Source organism: Lichenostomus cassidix, chromosome 3, assembly GCF_008360975.1.
Source record: "Lichenostomus cassidix isolate B80296 chromosome 3, HeHo_3.0, whole genome shotgun sequence".
NCBI classification, from domain to species: Eukaryota; Metazoa; Chordata; class Aves; order Passeriformes; family Meliphagidae; genus Lichenostomus; species Lichenostomus cassidix.
The window spans coordinates 1,170,785-1,187,496 of NC_139483.1; the positions used below are offsets into that span (position 1 = coordinate 1,170,785).

The 16,712-nt window shown below is 40.1% G+C and overlaps 1 protein-coding gene across 12 annotated transcripts in view; it reads left to right on the forward strand.

The window, feature by feature from the left end:
• The window catches only part of PLCB4 (phospholipase C beta 4), a 185,525-nt gene that overhangs the window by 72,267 nt on the left and 96,546 nt on the right, over positions 1 to 16,712 (forward strand). The window contains exon 1 of one of the 12 annotated variants that reach the window (XM_085053986.1): positions 8,301 to 8,361. The exons of the other annotated variants lie outside the window; for them this stretch is intronic. The gene's annotated coding sequence lies outside the window, so the exon portion shown is untranslated. Of the gene's footprint in view, positions 1 to 8,300; positions 8,362 to 16,712 lie in introns of those variants that run through there. 12 annotated transcript variants of the gene reach the window in all.

Consider the following 16,712-nt stretch of genomic DNA (forward strand, 5'->3'; position numbering starts at 1 on the left):
CTGTATAACATATTATGCATTTGTAGACACCCAGGCAGCATGTTTGCCTTGTAGAAGCAATTTGTTTACAGGGCTTCTTGCCAAGAAAACAGCTTTCCTGACATATAGTGAATCTCTGAGTCAGTTTAACTCAGCACAACACTCACTTGCAGAGGATGTGTTTGCTGGAAAAACATCTCTAAGTAACTTTACTGACCCTAGGCTGGGGACAATAATCACAGAGAGTGGCTTCAGTGGTATGGAGAAGGAGAAAGAAAATCCCAATGTGACCCATCTGGTTGCACTCCACTTAAAATAGATATTTGAAATAGCAAATTTCTCCCAAAAGTAAATTTTAATAAATACCTGTTGAAAAATCTCTTTGCTTTGCCCTGCTCCCTTCTTGCTGTGTAGAGATATAGAGGATTTTTAGGAGTCTGGTCTCCTAGCTTTGATCATCTTGTAAAATTCCATACAGACACATCTTTTGGGATTTTTTTCAATTCTACATCTTACTCTAGAAGTAGGTAATTTTTGAATCTCTGTATCTCAGCCTCAGCTGGAAAAATAGTTCACTTTTTGTATGTTCTGATTGTTTGGAATGAAAGCTCTATTTCAGAGTGGCTGCAGGAATTATAACTCTTCAGCTGTGCTGTTCACTGGTAAAGATGTACAGCCAAAAAAATGAGATACAAGATCTTTTGCTGGACTACTTTTGAGTTGATCTGGGATGACAGAACCTATTTCAGGCCAACAGTTATTCTAAGGTTTCCATGGAGATTAATGATGTCAGAGGAGCAACATCTGAGTGCACTTTGCTAGAAAACAAGGCTATAATGTTGTAGCGGAGAAGTCAAGTCTGCATTTTTGTAAACTCAGTATAGTGAAGCACATTTTCTCAATGGATTGAAGTTTGCTTTTGGTTTGTGCTGAATGTGAGCTGAAGTCATGCTTTTGCAGCATGGTGTAAGTGATGATTTCAGTACTGCTCATAAACCATCTGAGCTCCTATTGCTGTTTTCCTCGCCTGCATTTTTTATGCATTCTCATATTACTTTATTAAACCCTGGCATTTTCTGTCTGCACTGAATTGATGCCCAGGTTTCCCTGCGAGTGTGTTTGCAATGGATGAGCATCAAAACTAGCATAAGTTACAGCTCTGCTGAGTTTCCTGAAATGTAGGAGGTGCTGCAAAGGACAGTAGGGGGAAGACACTGGAGAAGTGGTGAAGCAGGAAAATACAAAAGGTTACCAGAGGCATAATTTAAAGCTAAAATTTGACCCTCAGCAAGGTGAAAACTGTTACCACTACTTGCAGTTTTATAGAGATTAAAACACCACTCCACTGCAGAGAGATTGATGACCAAAGAACTGAATGTGTTAATAATGAGGGCACTGTATTTTTGCACAGGGCTTTTGCAGTGGGAGGGATGAGGGGACCTAAAGGTGCCTTGATACCACTGAAATTCTGTAGCTTTCCAGCAATTCCTGAATGGGAAGCAGGCTCTGCAAGCAGTGCTGGTTATTACCTAGGGTTTATTTCAGTTCCATAATTGTGGTTTTGCTATTCATTTTTTAAGGGATTCTTATAAAGGTGCTTGCCAAACTAGAAGTCAAAAAGCAGCACTTAAATTTGGCAGAATATAGGGCAATAAAGACTTTTTCAAAATAAGAAAAATAGAGGGAAAAAGTTTTAATATTTTTATATGTGAGCTGAATTCAGTGTTATTACTAAAGCACTTGTTGCCTTTATGGAAGCAACTGCATGAAGAAAGGTGCTCACACATACTTGCACCTCTATTGAAGAACAGTCAGAATAACAGTAATGATGGCAAACAATGTCCAGTCTCTGCTTTCCCTGTTTTTGTCAAGGGATTATTAAGAAGAAAACAGTCTTTTCTGGGGCATCTACTGTGCTTCACTCAGCAAACTTGGCTCTTGTTTCTTAGCTGTAATTGTAACAGAAACAACTTTTGTGTAGAGAGGAGTGCCAGACTATGGAAACTCACTTTTATGACTTGCACAAGTTATCAACATGTACCCACATTTTAGAGAACTTGTCTTTTTTTAGAAAGCAAAGCGGCAAAGCACCTCTGAGCTTGGATCCTTTCATATCTGAGTTCAGCAGAAAAGGACTTATTTTTTCCCTGAGGCGAGTTTCTGAATTCCTGAAATGCAAAGCTTCCACAGCGAGAGAATGGCCTACTCTTGTACAAACTTACTGACAGCTCCTCCTGAAAATCAGGACAAGTTAATACATTCCACGTGTTCCCTGCCCCAGTTTTGCAAATTGATTATTTTGAAAAGCTAAGTAAGCCTATCTTTATTTTGCAGGAAATGTTTGGTGCCATTAGGCTGCAACGCTGTTGAAAAGAACAAAGCTGGAACAGCTTTTGATAATGTCCTCAGAGAAATGGCCAATTGCTGTACAAGTGATACAAACAGGACTGTTTGTTCTCACTGGGTGCTGGGCAATTGAAAGTTCACACACTTCATCATGAGCCTGAAAAGGGGTGAAATTCTTTTGAAGCCTGCAATATTGGGCCGTTTTGAAAATCTGCCCCTGTGTGACTGTTCTACAGTAATGCAGTTCCAAGTGCTTGACTCTTACACGGAGAGTGCAGCTCTTGTGTATTACTTGAGTTCAAAAAAGGAGAATATTTGTTATGGGATTAGGTTCTCTGAAGCAATACAGTCTTTTTGCAGGTCTGGGCATAGCAGGTTAGCAAATTTCATACACAGATGACAGGAGTTATCTCAGTGTGGGAAGTGAAGCCTGGGTGTAACAACTGCAGGCTGTGATCTTGTTCTTGCTATTTCCTGTGAGAGATTAAGGTTTAATGAAATGTTTTGTAATCCAAAACAGCGTTGAAGCACCTTTGTGTTTGTTAAATGGACAGAGAAAATTCAGAGTAGAGGGAAGTTACTGAGAAATATTATTGTTCCATATGTTTTTAAGCACATTCCTTCAGGAGAATAATCTTTCACATCTACTGAGTCACACAGATGGTTGCATAATTGATTGATGTGTTATATGCACGTATCCTCTCATCCATCCAAATGTCTCCCTTCAAACAATGCCTTTTGACTCGGTTCTGTTACTGTCTAACCATGTTTGGCAATGTTTTGGCATGCTAAATTTACTTAACCAAATACAAACTTTACTTAACCAAATACAAAGTAATGGCCTGACAAACCCAGAGGTTAGAATCACTATGCTTGCAGCAGTGCATAACATCTTTTTCAGTATTGCTTGGGGGTTTTATACTTTGCTACAAAAAAGAACAGTCTGCTTCTACCACCTTATCTTCTAATGACCCGTCACCCCTTCCCTTTCCCATTGTGCCAGTGGTTTTGGCAGTGAAAGGGAGCCTTTTGTAGGTACAAGCCTCCACTGGTGTACTGGTCACTAGTGGGAGGCCCCACCCACTGTTGGGACCAGCTGATGTTGGACAGAAAAAGAAGAAAAGAGATGGAACCCTATGCCCAGATCATACTTAGCAAATCCTTCAGTGCTTCTTCTTGTTTTTAAACAACTGATTTCCCGTTCCCCCAAAACTGGCACTGGAATGGTAGATGCATAAAGTACAAAGTGAAAAGGAGCAATTGAGCACTTGCCATCAATCTGTAGCCGTGTCAGACCTTGGTTGGCAGGAGTAATTGGTGTAGGAGTGAAGGCTGGGACTTCTAGCCATGGATGTCTCACAGCATGAGGCTCCTCACTGCAGTTCTTCACTGCAGAGACATAAATGTTGTGCCCTTCAAGCCTAGCACTTGTGCATGGAAGGGGATGTTTGGAAGTGCACAGTCTGCAAATAGCTGCATGGCTGACTCGTTGTTCACCCTCAGCATGAATGTCTGCATGCAGAGTCCTGCAGGTGCAGCCAATGCACAAGCATGTTTCCCACGCTCTGCAGCCGTCCCATCATTTTAGAGCAGGGCCCTGTAAGTTCATATCTGATACTTTGAAGTTTTGGGGTTTTTTTAAATCAGCTCTGTTTGCCACCATAATACTGTTCATTTGCTGTGGGAGTTTTGGCTTTTAGGATGAAGTAAGTCACTTGGTCCAAGATTTTTATATTGCTTATGTCACAGAGAAAAGCAAAGACTAAAAGGTCTCCATTTCCTTACATACTCTTAAAAAAGGAATGTTTTTAATTAAGTGTTGTTTCATTTGCATTTTGATGGAGCAACATGAAACTTCCTGTGTGTTCTTCAGTTTATAAAAATGAGTGTTTTGCTTCTGCATGGGAAAAACCCTGGAAGTTAGTAGAAAAGTTACTGTTATATTTCCTTCCATATTAAGGGCCTTGAAGGTGTTCCATATGATGCAGACTGAAAGGTCTCCAACTCTTACACAAGAGGGATATGTTTGGGAGGTGGAAGGTGCACTGAGAGCACCAGGGGCTTATACACACAAAGCTTGGGAACAGGAGAGGAGAGCTGCCTTACGTAGTGATGCTTAATAATAATGATTGGAAATTAGTTTCTATCAAGTGAGACTTGTGGTTCATGACAGAAAAGTCCCAGAAGTTAAGCCAGAACATTCTTCTGTGCATCTGTTTTTGATGCTCTGGAGAATTGCTTCCTTCTTCCCTGGGACTGTGGGGGGTGGCTGCAAATGTTGTCAGAAAGATCAGAAGATTAAAGGGAAAAAACCTCTCTGGCTTCAACTTTGCTGTTTCTGTTTCTGTCCTAAAAATACTGCTCTGTGTCCAAAGCTCGTCTGTTTTCAGCTCTTTTCATTTAGTTACTGGGTAATTAATAGCTGTAAACTTGTCTCACCTGAAGTGCTGTAGTAGTTTTATCAGTGAGCCTCATGCATGAAATCTGGAACCTTAGAAACTGGTAGAAATATATAGCTTTTTTCCTTCTGCAGTTCATGTTTTTTTTATTTATTTACAACCCATGGGTAGGCTTCTTCTTTTTTAACTCTATGGGAAAACTGAAGAAAACAACAGGGCCACATGAGGGAATTCCATATTTGCTTTTGGCATTTAATTTCCATAAAGAAGAGGATCCTGTTGACGCATAACATTTCTTTCTATTTTTTTTTTTCCCAACTTGCAAATATTATGAAAGCATTAAAAGTTAGTTCCTTGTTGTCAAGGTTCCAAAATACATGTTTGCATAGTAGATTAGATGTAATATTTGTGGAGCTTTGGAGGCAGCTTTTGGGCTGGTGTTTCATTAGCAGGATATGAAGCTGTATCATCAGAAAGGGTATTAATTCTCAAGTGTATGTTTCATATACAAAATTGATGGGATTATAGACAGATAATGTACCACAGTGTTTGAGGAGCCATGAATAGATCATTAATAATATAAAAGCAGAGAAATGTGCACTTTTAACTTGTTCTCTGTGCTAAATATGGTTCATTGTACCTAAGATCTTACCATGTTTTTACCATTGCAAACCTTGGAATGAGAGTTTGGGAATGTAAAATATCATATACAGGAAAGGCAATTATATTTCAAAATAAAATGCTGACCTCCACTACCTGAAAATCTGTAGAGATAACATTTACCACTTGCAGGATCCACATCATGCTGCTCCATGGCACTTACAGCTTTGCCTACCCTGGTGCTTCTGGTCACAGTCCCAACGACAGTAGGATAAACCCAGGAATAATGTCTATTTTCCTACAGGGATATTGAAGTGAGGGCTGGATTCATTGCTTGTCTTGATCCAGCTTTTGCAGTCCACTTAAATGGGACAGTGATTAGACTCTTTGTGAGGAAATTACATATTTAACTGTCAAATTGCAGAGATGGAGCTATTTTCAGAGATCCAACTGCCCATCTTTGTGCAGCTAAAAGTGGCTTGTGTTGCCTCAGAGAGAGGGATGACAGGACGTGCTGGCCAAGGAGCCAGTCTGGCCAGGCGGTCTTGCCCCTTGAAACTGTACTGCTGGAATTCTTTTAAATACTCTTCAGCACAGAGTTCATGTAAATTAGCTAATTACCAGCCTCTGCTCAGGCTTCCATGAGTACTGAGTAGTGGAACAGAATGATTTAATTTCCCTAACATATTCTCTTGGCACTTCTGCATGCGGAATATGTTGCTCTAAAGCATCCCTTGATACCAGATCCTTGGCAGTGCTCCAGAAGGAGTTCAAGTTAAAAACCATTCAGCGTAATTCCAGGGTTGGCAAACCTAGATTTGTCACCTTCCCTGCTTCCTATAATTTTGCCGTCTGTAATGCGGGTTTTCCTCTTCTCTCGCAGAAGATGATCTTGCATAAGTGTTGAAACTGTGAATCAGGGATTACAGCTGGCACTGCTTATGCATATGGTATTCTCTTGGGAGAGTAATTAAGCTGAGGTGAAGTGATCACATGAATCTTAATATTTGCAAATTCATTACTCTTAAAAAAGGGCTGTAGAGTTCTCAGTTACATTGGCAAATGAATGTGATTACCTCCCACTGTAATTTTCAGCTTTGCCTTGTGCTTACTCTGAAATGTTTGCTGCTGTCAGAGGCAGGAGTAGTGTATTTTAATTTCCCATTGAAATTCTTGTGAAACAGTTTGTATGTAGGGTACAGGAACATTTTGACTGGCTGAGTGTAAATTATTTAAATCCCAAAAAGTTTTGGGATGTGGCCAGATTTAAGCTAACAGGAGGAAGCATTTGGTTGAGGTTCTGTTTCTCCTCAGTAGCTGGGTCCAAATCCTGGAAACACTCTCAGTATGAGTTCACTCATTAATTTTACTGCAACTATCAAATAAATCTAAATATAGACATAAGTACTGGCAAGTATTAGCCAGCTTGTTCTATTAATTGAAACATGCTGATGTCATTGAAGATTCCTTTAATGGTAGCTGCATTCTTTAGCTGTCTAGATACCATTAAAAAACAAAACATGTTTTAATCCTCAGACAGGAGGAGTAGCGTCTACATGTTATTTATATAAGCCTTGGCAATCAAGAGGAAGTTGTAGATCTACTAATTATGTGTTGTTGATTGCCTCTCTCTCATCTTACTACAGTGTCTCAATGGCCAGAGATATCACAATTTCAAACTGAGAAAACTGATTTCATTTTCATGATGCTTCATAGTTAGACAATAGTGTTTTCTCCCTATAAAATGGTAACCATGGAACAAAAGTGTGTATTGGAAGTGCTGAAGATCAGTGTGTTCTATGTGTTTCTTTGCTCAGTAGAGATTCCTTTTATTGTGTCTTTCCAAAGTCATGGATTAAGGCTCCATTTTGGTTTATTTCAACAGCAACAGTCTCATAAATACCAGAAGACACCTTCCGCCCGAGACACAGAGTGGGTGCTAAGTGAATCTAGCTGTAGTCAGGGTAGTTAACCCTTTGTAAGTGTTGGTAGAACACAGTATTGATGTTATGCTTGGACCTTGCTACTCCCATCTGTTTTTAGATGGGACAGCGTGGAAATCTGTCTCAGAAAGCTCATGTTGTTCTGATTCTTCCTTCAGTCCTAGCATCTTTTGAATCCAGGATTAAAAGAAGCTGGATTGAAAATTTGAGGTAGTAAATCTTATGCAAGTACTATAATTTGTTTCAGTGACCTAAACATGGTAATAAGGACTGTGTGGAAAAGTGCTTTGGTCCGTCATTTGTTTTCTATTTTGAGCAGCTAAAAGCGGCAGTCTGGCACTAAGATAAAATCCAGTTTATTTTGCAGCCCTTAAAGAGTCGTCTTTCTATTTACTGGGCATCCTTATTAGTGTAATAATTCATTTCAAATTAGACTAAATTTAAAGAGGAAAAGTGGTTCAGAATTGTGTACACTGGAAACTATGTAGCAAAAATATTTACCGCTTTTCTTTCAAAGTTACAATGGCTTGTTCTTTAAGCAAAATATTCCCAGCCAAGTTGAATAAGTTGGGGTGCTGGCCTTTCAGGATCACTTCTATCCACTGGACCAGCATGGGCTGATATTTTATGTCACATTATGCATGCTTTGTCATTTGTCAGAGTCTGCACATCTGAATTCCTGATTACAGGTCTTACTGGAAATCAGTAGTATTAATTACTGCTTGTATTTCAGGAAAAAAAAAATTAAACTATTGAATTTGCTAGAAATCTTAAATTAATGCCTACTGCTGAGTTTTCAAAGAGCCTAAAGGGAATGCAGCTTCTCTAGGTCTCTTCAAGAAACTCATACAGGGTGTAACAGAAGTCCAGCACTAAAGCTAAGTCATATCTGTTCTGTTTTTGCTTTGGATTGGGGTTTTTGTAGTAATCCTCTCCATGGCTTCTGAAGAATGGTCATTACTGGTGTTTGTGTGCTTCCTAATTGTTTACAGTGACAAAACGCTGTGAAGGATTTGATGGGCACAGAAACTCAGATGAACTTGAGAGGTTTCTGCAGAGAGAAGAGGAAAAATTCGTGTCCTGTGGTGTCTGGGGTAAGAAATACAGAAATCTTTGAAGTGAGGATTATTTAGAGTAGGAAAATCTTTTCCAGGGCAAAGGACAGTGATGGCCTTGAATAGGTTGGTTTGCAGAGCTGGTTGCCTTTGGAACAATAAAGGTGAAAATTCGTCACATCTATCAGAGTGGAATGGATTTGGCCCTTCCAGGGCCTGAATAATGGAGTAGATGACTTTTATGAGACTCCTCCAGTTCAAGGACTTAATGTTGGGTTTGGTGTTTCTGGTGGCTGTTTCATATTTGGAGGGGGGGTTTTGTGGATTTTTGGGTTTGGTTGGGGTTTTTATCTGTAAAGATGCACAGACCTTTTAAAAACATCTCTCATTAAGCTAATTGCAGGGATTCAGTTTAATAAAATGTTGGAGTTATTGTACATTAACATTCAAAACTGCCTGAAATCAGATATTTACTGACTTACTGTGATTTACTCTTTCTATATTAAGGCTATGTCTCTTTGCACAAGACTTGTAATCTTTGAATCCTTTAGAAATTAAATTTTCCACAAACATTTAAATGTGTTTAGCTAGAAGTGAAGTATCTCAAAATAGTCTCTGTGCATTGAAAAATCCATGTTTTTATATATATATATAAACTTTCTGTACATGTATGTATGTATGTACAACTATATATTTAAAATCTTAACGTGTGTCTTAACAACAGGTTTTATTTTCAGTGAGGTTGGCAGCACATCAGAAGTTTAAATCTTCCTGGTTACTTTGAATCTTTTTGCCACTAAATACTGAATTTAAAACAGCTTGCTGTTTTATTTTATAGAGAGAAATAATTTCAAGTAAAACTACCCAAAAGGCAAGATCTTATCTAGTAGCAAAAGCTGTGCTTGTTAATGTTTCCAAGCATGTAGAGCACATTTGAAAAAATCAGATTAAAATGAAGCCAGTATTTATTTTTAAGTGGAGTTCACCACTGGTCACATCTTTAGCAGCTGCCAGTCACTTTGATGTGCCACTAGATTTGATGACATCTTCATATTGATTTTAATCCATCCTTTTAAGTCTGCCCAATCTTTTTGTATTGTTTCCCTCTACGTTGAGGGATCACTGCAAATAGGAGTCTTGGTGTCTTTAATATGACTGAAGCCATATTTTCCAAGAAATTACTCAGAGTAAGAGTATCTAATAAAGGTGATTTAATAGAGGGAATTACAAAACTAAACAAAGTTTAAGTCTTATTATAAATTGCAGATTCCTCTGCAGCACTTAGTTTGTGAATATTTGGAATGTACCTCAGGAAAATGGCTTTGGATCCAAGCATATTCAAAGCATGGAAAAAGAACAAAAACCCTGCAAATTAACTGAAAATCCTACACATACTACATGATGAGGTGATGAATTTTACTTTGGCTTGATTATTAGTAATGACTATTAGAAATATTGCCAGCTAGAATTGAGGAGCACCAACATGTAATAGAAGCAGGGTGCTTATTTCATCATTAGCTTGTGTGGCAATGGAAATCTGTTAGAGACTTCTGTGGGTATAAATCTCAACAGAGATTGGGATAAATCCCGTGATGACAAGAAGCAATAATGTGTTGTGTTATACCTGGAATGAGCTTCCAGGCTGACCTGGAATAATTTGATAGCTACTGTGACAGTAGCTACATGTGACTCTGTGGCTATCAGAAAGGTGACCTTATAAACAAGTAAAAAATCACAGGAAAATTATGAGTGAACATTTGTGATGTTCAGAGGAGTGGACTGGGAGATGCAGTTAGAGTTTTGTCCCCAGGGAGAAAATGCCTTCAGCAGAATTAGACTTTGGGGGACTGAGCTGTGCTTTGACTTCACACATTACTCAGACCAGGTTTGCAAGTGTATTTAAACATTTAAACATTGAAATGATTCTCTGGAGTTCACAGAAAGGTGTGAGTTAGCTGAGTCTCACAGCTGTTTCTGGCCACTTCACTAAGTGTTTTATCATTATATGCCCCTGCTCCTGTGGAGTGTCCATGGCTTTCAAACCTGGGCTTGGAGCAGCTGTGTCCGTCCAACTGAGCAAACTTCTCCCATCCCACCCAGTTGGGATGTTAAAGCAGAAATGCAGTCATTGTGCAATGATGTCAGATTAGATGTTCTGGTGAAAATTGACCTTTTATATGTAAAATTAATACCGCTGCACATCTGGAGAGTAAGAAATGCAATTATTCTCTTAGGTCATCTCTGTTTTCTGTCATTCATAGCCTTTTCCTTGTCTGTTAGAGGGGTCTGTTTTTCTGGGGAGCTTTCCAACCATCTGATAAACAATGCTGTGTACAGCCAAGTGTATTACTGTACTAGAATTTGATTTGCTAATCCCAAAGAGATGTAAAGAGGAATTTTGCCCTTCTACCTCTTCCTAGTGATTTGGTTTTTTTAAAGGAAGGGTTGAATGTATGTTGAATATGGCAGAAATTAAGGTGAAAATATCAAACAGTGCTCTTTTAATTCAAGATTGTTGGTTCCTCCACATGTATATGTAAATTTTAACTTCACAACCCTGTTTAGCTGTATGTCAGCATATATTAAAGAAAAATAAGATTAGCAGTGTGTGAAGAAGGTAAAATGGTGCTATTTATTATAAGATTTCAGTGGAGAAAATGTTTTTGAAGTCCTTAATGCTGTCTAGTATTTTCTCTTCGATTTAGTTTTGGGATTTGATTTTTTTTTTTTTTTTGCTTTACCCCTTTCTGCCATTGTCTGCCCATCAGAAACCTATTCTGTGTTTTTTCAAGAAATAACACAATACTTAAGTGTAGATTTTGTCACTATGCATTGCTATGAAGCAGAAGAATGTTATGTTTCTTACACAGGAATGGGAAATGAAACAAGTTGGCTTTCATTTTCCTCCCTGCTTTCTGTTCTGATGTCCACAATGCACATAAACCTTTCTTAAGTACTCTCCATTTTGGTCAATTCCACCTGTGTTCCTCACTGCTCCTCTGTTTTTCTGCCTATTTAGGTGGTTAATATCAGCATTAGCAATATCTGTACCTGTTGCATCCTCTTGACTGTTAGTTATGCGCAAGAAAACAGCCCCCATGGCTGTAGTTAGCAGAAATTGAATCTCTAGGTTCTGTATGTTTTGCGATAGTGTTCTGTTGCATTCATCCTACACAAAACAGGCAATGCAATTTAGAAAGACTTGCTAGTAGAACATAAATTCCAATTCCTTAAGTAGGTGAGACTGCCCTGGAAGGAAAATCAAGTAAGACCAGATCAGCTGGTTCTCCATCGTGGTATATGTCCACTGCAAACTGAGTTTGCAGTTTCTGTGACCTTTTAAAACTATGTTTTTTAATCATACTTTTGTTCAGCATCAGAATGCTATTTTAAAAATATTTGTATTAAAGCAGTGCAAAGACCTCTAGAAATGGTGTATAATTAAGAGTCGAGCAAAATATTCAATGTCAAACAAATGGTATTGGCTAATGTTAACCTAAAGATTCCCCAGCTTAGTGGTTCTGGATACAGCATCTCTCTGTCCTTCTGAGTAGATCTCTATGTTTTAATATTTTTATTTTTTAACCTGTAAGCTGTCTTCTGTGAGATTCATTCTGCAGCCATCTCAAATGTTTGGCTAGCACCTCTTTTTCCATCCTTCTCCAGCAGAAGATGAATAAGAGACAATTCTGCTGGTGCTTCAGGTGGTTTGTATCACTTGAGACACATAAGGTGCCTCTGAGTACATTACACTGATGAGAACTGTCTGTTCCTGCCACAGCTTCAAACCCTTCCTGCAGCCAGGGCTCCCCAAAACTCTTCACACTGAATGCCCAAGGAGTATCCAAAAGGAGCAACTAAATACTGTATGTTTGCATTCATTTATTTGTCTCCAGTCCTAATGATGTTAGAGAGACAACTGAGTTACGTTTCTAAGTTTTATTTGTATGTCTCAAGCTGCACCAGGGGAGGTTCAGGTTGGACATGAGGAGAAATTTCTTCACAGAAAGAATGAGTAGACACTGGAATAGGCTGTCCAGGGAGGTGATGGAATCACTGTCCCTGGGGGTGTTTAATTAAAAACTTGATGTGGCACTCAGTGTCATGGTCTGGTTGACACTGTGGTGTCCAGTCAAAGGTTGGACTTGATAATCCCAGAGATGTTTTCCAAGAGAATGGATTCCGTGATTCTGTGTGGAAGATGGATGCAGAGATTCTTGTTTAATCATATTCTCTCAAGTGCTTTGAGAGAAATAAGAAATGTTGTGAAAATTGTGATGAACCTGTGCTTCTCACACAGCGTGGCACTGGTTGATCCTCTGCCCGCAGAATGCCTGGAACTTGCATCCTTTGCATCTTCCAGATGTCCCACCATCCCACTTCTCTTTCCCATTGTTTACAACAGACACACTGGGCTCTTCCCTGAAGGGGACAGAGCAGTTTTATGTCATCTCTGGATGTTGACTGTCACCATTTATTACGGTTTGTTTATGTCCTGTACAGAAAAAGAACAAAATAGCTTTGATGTGCAATTCAAGGTGCTCTTAAGATGGGTCACTTGACTCCAGCCAGTGTATTTATTACATTGAAGCATTGCTTGCAAATTCTTGTGGGGTTCTCTTGGGTCCTGGCTAAGCAGTGGTATGTAACCTGAGCGCATGTCAAAGTCAGTGGGGGAAAATGCCTATTTTCCCTGATTCAATTTGCTTCAGTTTCCTGAGTTTCAGCTTCAACTTAATCCTTAGACAATGGATTTATTGAAGAAAACTTTCAATTTGAAAGGCTGGAGTACAAGGCTGGGGTTTGGATTTCACCCATGCTTTGGCTGTAGTAATCTTACCTGGCAGTGCACCTGCCTGGAGATGCTGATAGTTGATAGAAAGAAATCTATCAGAGAGCTGTGTTTTCAGTGTCTTGCTATGTTATGCAGGAGCAGCTACTCATTTTCACAACACATAATCAGTATTACAGCAGCACTGCTCGTACAGAGTGATTTATGGAGGTTCCAGTATCTGCAGGCTGTTATTCTGAACAAATACAAATGTTATGGGAGAGCCTTGGAATATATTACTGCAGTCTAAAATCATCTCTGATTGCTTCAGAGACTTCTTTGTGATATTTTAAGGCTTTCAGCCAACCTGTTTTGGGTGAAGCACTGTGAAGCAGCATTCACACGAGTGTTGCAGCAGAAGGTATGGCTGCCCTACATACCATAATGGGTGGAAAGTCCCAGGATCCCTGGCAAGCACTGTAAATGAGCTGGAAGCAGCCTAGCTGTAGTAACAGGGGGCTGTGTGCGGATGAGGAGATGACTAAATCAGCTAGCACAGGAAGGTGGTTGTGACAGCCCAGAAAGCAGGTAAAACACAGCCAGTTCAGAGCTGACTTGCACATCTGCACAGCAGAAACGTGCCCACTGAGGGCTTGAACAAAACATTCCTGAGCTGCAGCCCATGGATCTCGTATGCCTGGTCTTTGACCAGTGTTGGCACTCGGGAACTGCCTCGTTCCAGTTGGAAACATCATTTAACTCATGCCAGAGTATTTTTGTGTGTGAACAGAATGGTGAATTGAGGCATCACATTCTCCAAGAATTCTCTATACACTTGATGCAGGAAAAAAGGGATGTCTGTTAATACCAGTGTATGAAAAACAAACCAAACAAACAATTTGTATGCATTTTTTTGTTTTCTTGTTTAAAACATTGACGGAAATTTTAAAGATGATTATTTTAAAGAATATTTTTGTAAACAATATTGAGTACACAGGTCTTAGAGCATGTCATCTTTAAAGCAGGTTGGCAAGGGCATGCCTTGATCCCAGCTGCAGATGTGATTGCAGTGTGGGTGGCTTTGCTCTGCAGTCTAGTATTGCTGACAGAATTACCTGATGGAACTCAAGTTCAGTTTGTGGCATATGCAGTCCGAGGGGTTCAGGGAGCATGGCTGGAGCTCTTATTTATAATTTTGCCTTTTTGTTAGCTTTGGATCTGGTAGTTTTTATCTCGGTGTATCAACCTGGTTTCTTTCCTGGTTTCATACTTCTGCTCCAAAACACAGCCACAACTGAGAAAGGCAGGTTTGGATAGAGATAATGTTATCTTGTGCCTGTCAGGCCCAGGTCTGAAAGCAAAAGGAAGTTTGATTTCTTTAATTGTAATGGAGTACCGCCTGTTACACCGCTTGAAAAGAGCAGCCTTTGTTTCCTAGATCTGATAGTTCTGCCACAGTGATAGGTTTGCCTGAGTAACTTATTCCTCCTTATCTTGTGTGGGAATTTGGATTTGCAATGAAAAGCATGGTTTCCCTGCTTATCACATACAGCACCTGCAGGATCTTGTATTCAACCTGATTTTCAAGTATTGCCATCCTGAACTTTACGATCAGGTTGTTCTTTAACCACAACTTCAAAAATGAAGAATAATTTTTTTCCATCTTTGTTCTGCTTAATAGTTCTATCCGTTTGTGTTCAATTTATTAATAAATCATGGGATTTATTAATAAAAAAATAAATACGCTCTTGAAAATGTTTCAATTTACCAGCTATGGTAGCTGTTGGCTGTGGGTTTGCTATTTAACATTGCATTGGGCAAGTTCCTGACTGGCTTTGTAACCAGGTCTTAAAGCCAAGTTTTCACTATGTTGTAAAATTTAAGAAGTGGCAAACTTGCTTTAGGATGGGGAGATTTACCAACAGTCCTGGCAGAATGGGCTGCATAGTATCAAAGCTGAGAGAAATTCTACTCAAAGTCAGACAGTTTTCAAAATCCAGTGGTCTTTCTCAGTAGTGTGTGTGAGATGCAGTTTGCTGCCACCAGATATTGGTGCTCTTGCTCCTCTCCGCCAGTGCTGCAGTGTGTCCTTTGTGCTGCTCACAATGTGACTCCTGTGTGACCTGGTCACTGCACAGAGCCAGCAGAAAATCACAAGAGCTTTCCACCAGCTGTGACCTGGTTGAGGTGGATCACTCAGGCTAGCAGGAAAGGCATCATCACAAAGGAGGCAGAAGCAAAGGGTTAGGACTGCTCTTTTCGGTGCAAGAGAGTTGGATTGGCTCCTTTTCTCTCCCTTTGCAGTGATGGCTGCAAAGGAGCTCAGTTCACTGGCTCTCTGAGCAAGCAGCTGGGTGCTGCACTTTCCCGCGGTGTCTGCAGTGAGGTGGCTCTGGTTACCCCTGAGAAGGGCTTGTCTCCTGCACACACCGCTAGCTCTTGGGGACACTGGTGCCCACTGCCCTGCCTGCTTTTTGCAAAGCTCATCTATGGCTTTAATGTGATTAATCAAGAACACTCAGGCGTGGGCGCAGTTAGTTCACCCTTTCTCACACACAAATCTTTACACGTGTAAGTTTGCAAATGGCAATGAGCAGTGCTGTTGATTAACCATTACCAAGCCTTTGCTGTTGAGATTTTGGAGAAAACTGTAGAAATACAATTTAGGAAGGGAAAGCTGTAACTATGAAATCTGTTCTGTTTTCATGCCAGCCATTTCTGTTTCAGGGGAAGCAGTAGCCTCTCCATTCCCTGTGCTGCTTTTAGCCCCCATCCAAAAAAGCCTTGCCAACAACCTGGTATCCCAGTAAGCACAGCCTGGTTGCCTGCCTTCAGGAGGCTGCTGCCAGCTGCTCAGCTTAAAAAACTTGCAGACCACTCTTGGTGTTCCTGGGCATGGCAAGGGGCTTTCCAGAGAAACACCAGCTGGGCCTAGTCCCTTTTCCCTCCATGTGCCATTTCACTCAGATGCCCAAAGAACACAAGCTTATGTGGAGCAAAGCAGGGCTTTAATTCAGCTGTGCCATGACTGCGCAAAACACCCTCTGACATGGATGAGGACTGTACACAAACCAAGATTGCAGGAGAGTGTGCTGACAAAAGGAAAGATTTCTTGGTCTAAACCCTATATTAATATTTAAGAAAGCGAGTAAACAACAAACCCACAGCGTGCAACCTCCCTGGTGCAAGCTTTCAACTTGTACACATAGTTATTTCACAGAAGATTAATTTTAGACATTGACATCTTGCTTGGTCTGCTCTCCATTGTACAGTGTAGCTGTATTGTATCCAAGTGCTCCAAAACCAATAAAATTACTTTCCCTGGTGATGCTGAAAAACCACATTCTTGCTTTTAACAGAGGGGAATATTCTGACTTGCTCAGGAAAAAGGGTATCTTAAGGAGAATGGAAACCAGAAATGCGCAGTGGTGGGTCCGTACCTGTATTGTACAAATCCTTTTGCCCACAGTTTTCTGATGCGGAAAAACTGCCATTTTCCTCCCTTGACACAACCTTCCCATAGATATTCCCGAGCCCTGAGTTATTTTCCCGAAGAGTGCACTCAGTTGTTTCTTTTTCCAACTCCTTTGATTGGCAGCGCACATTGTTGTCCAATCAC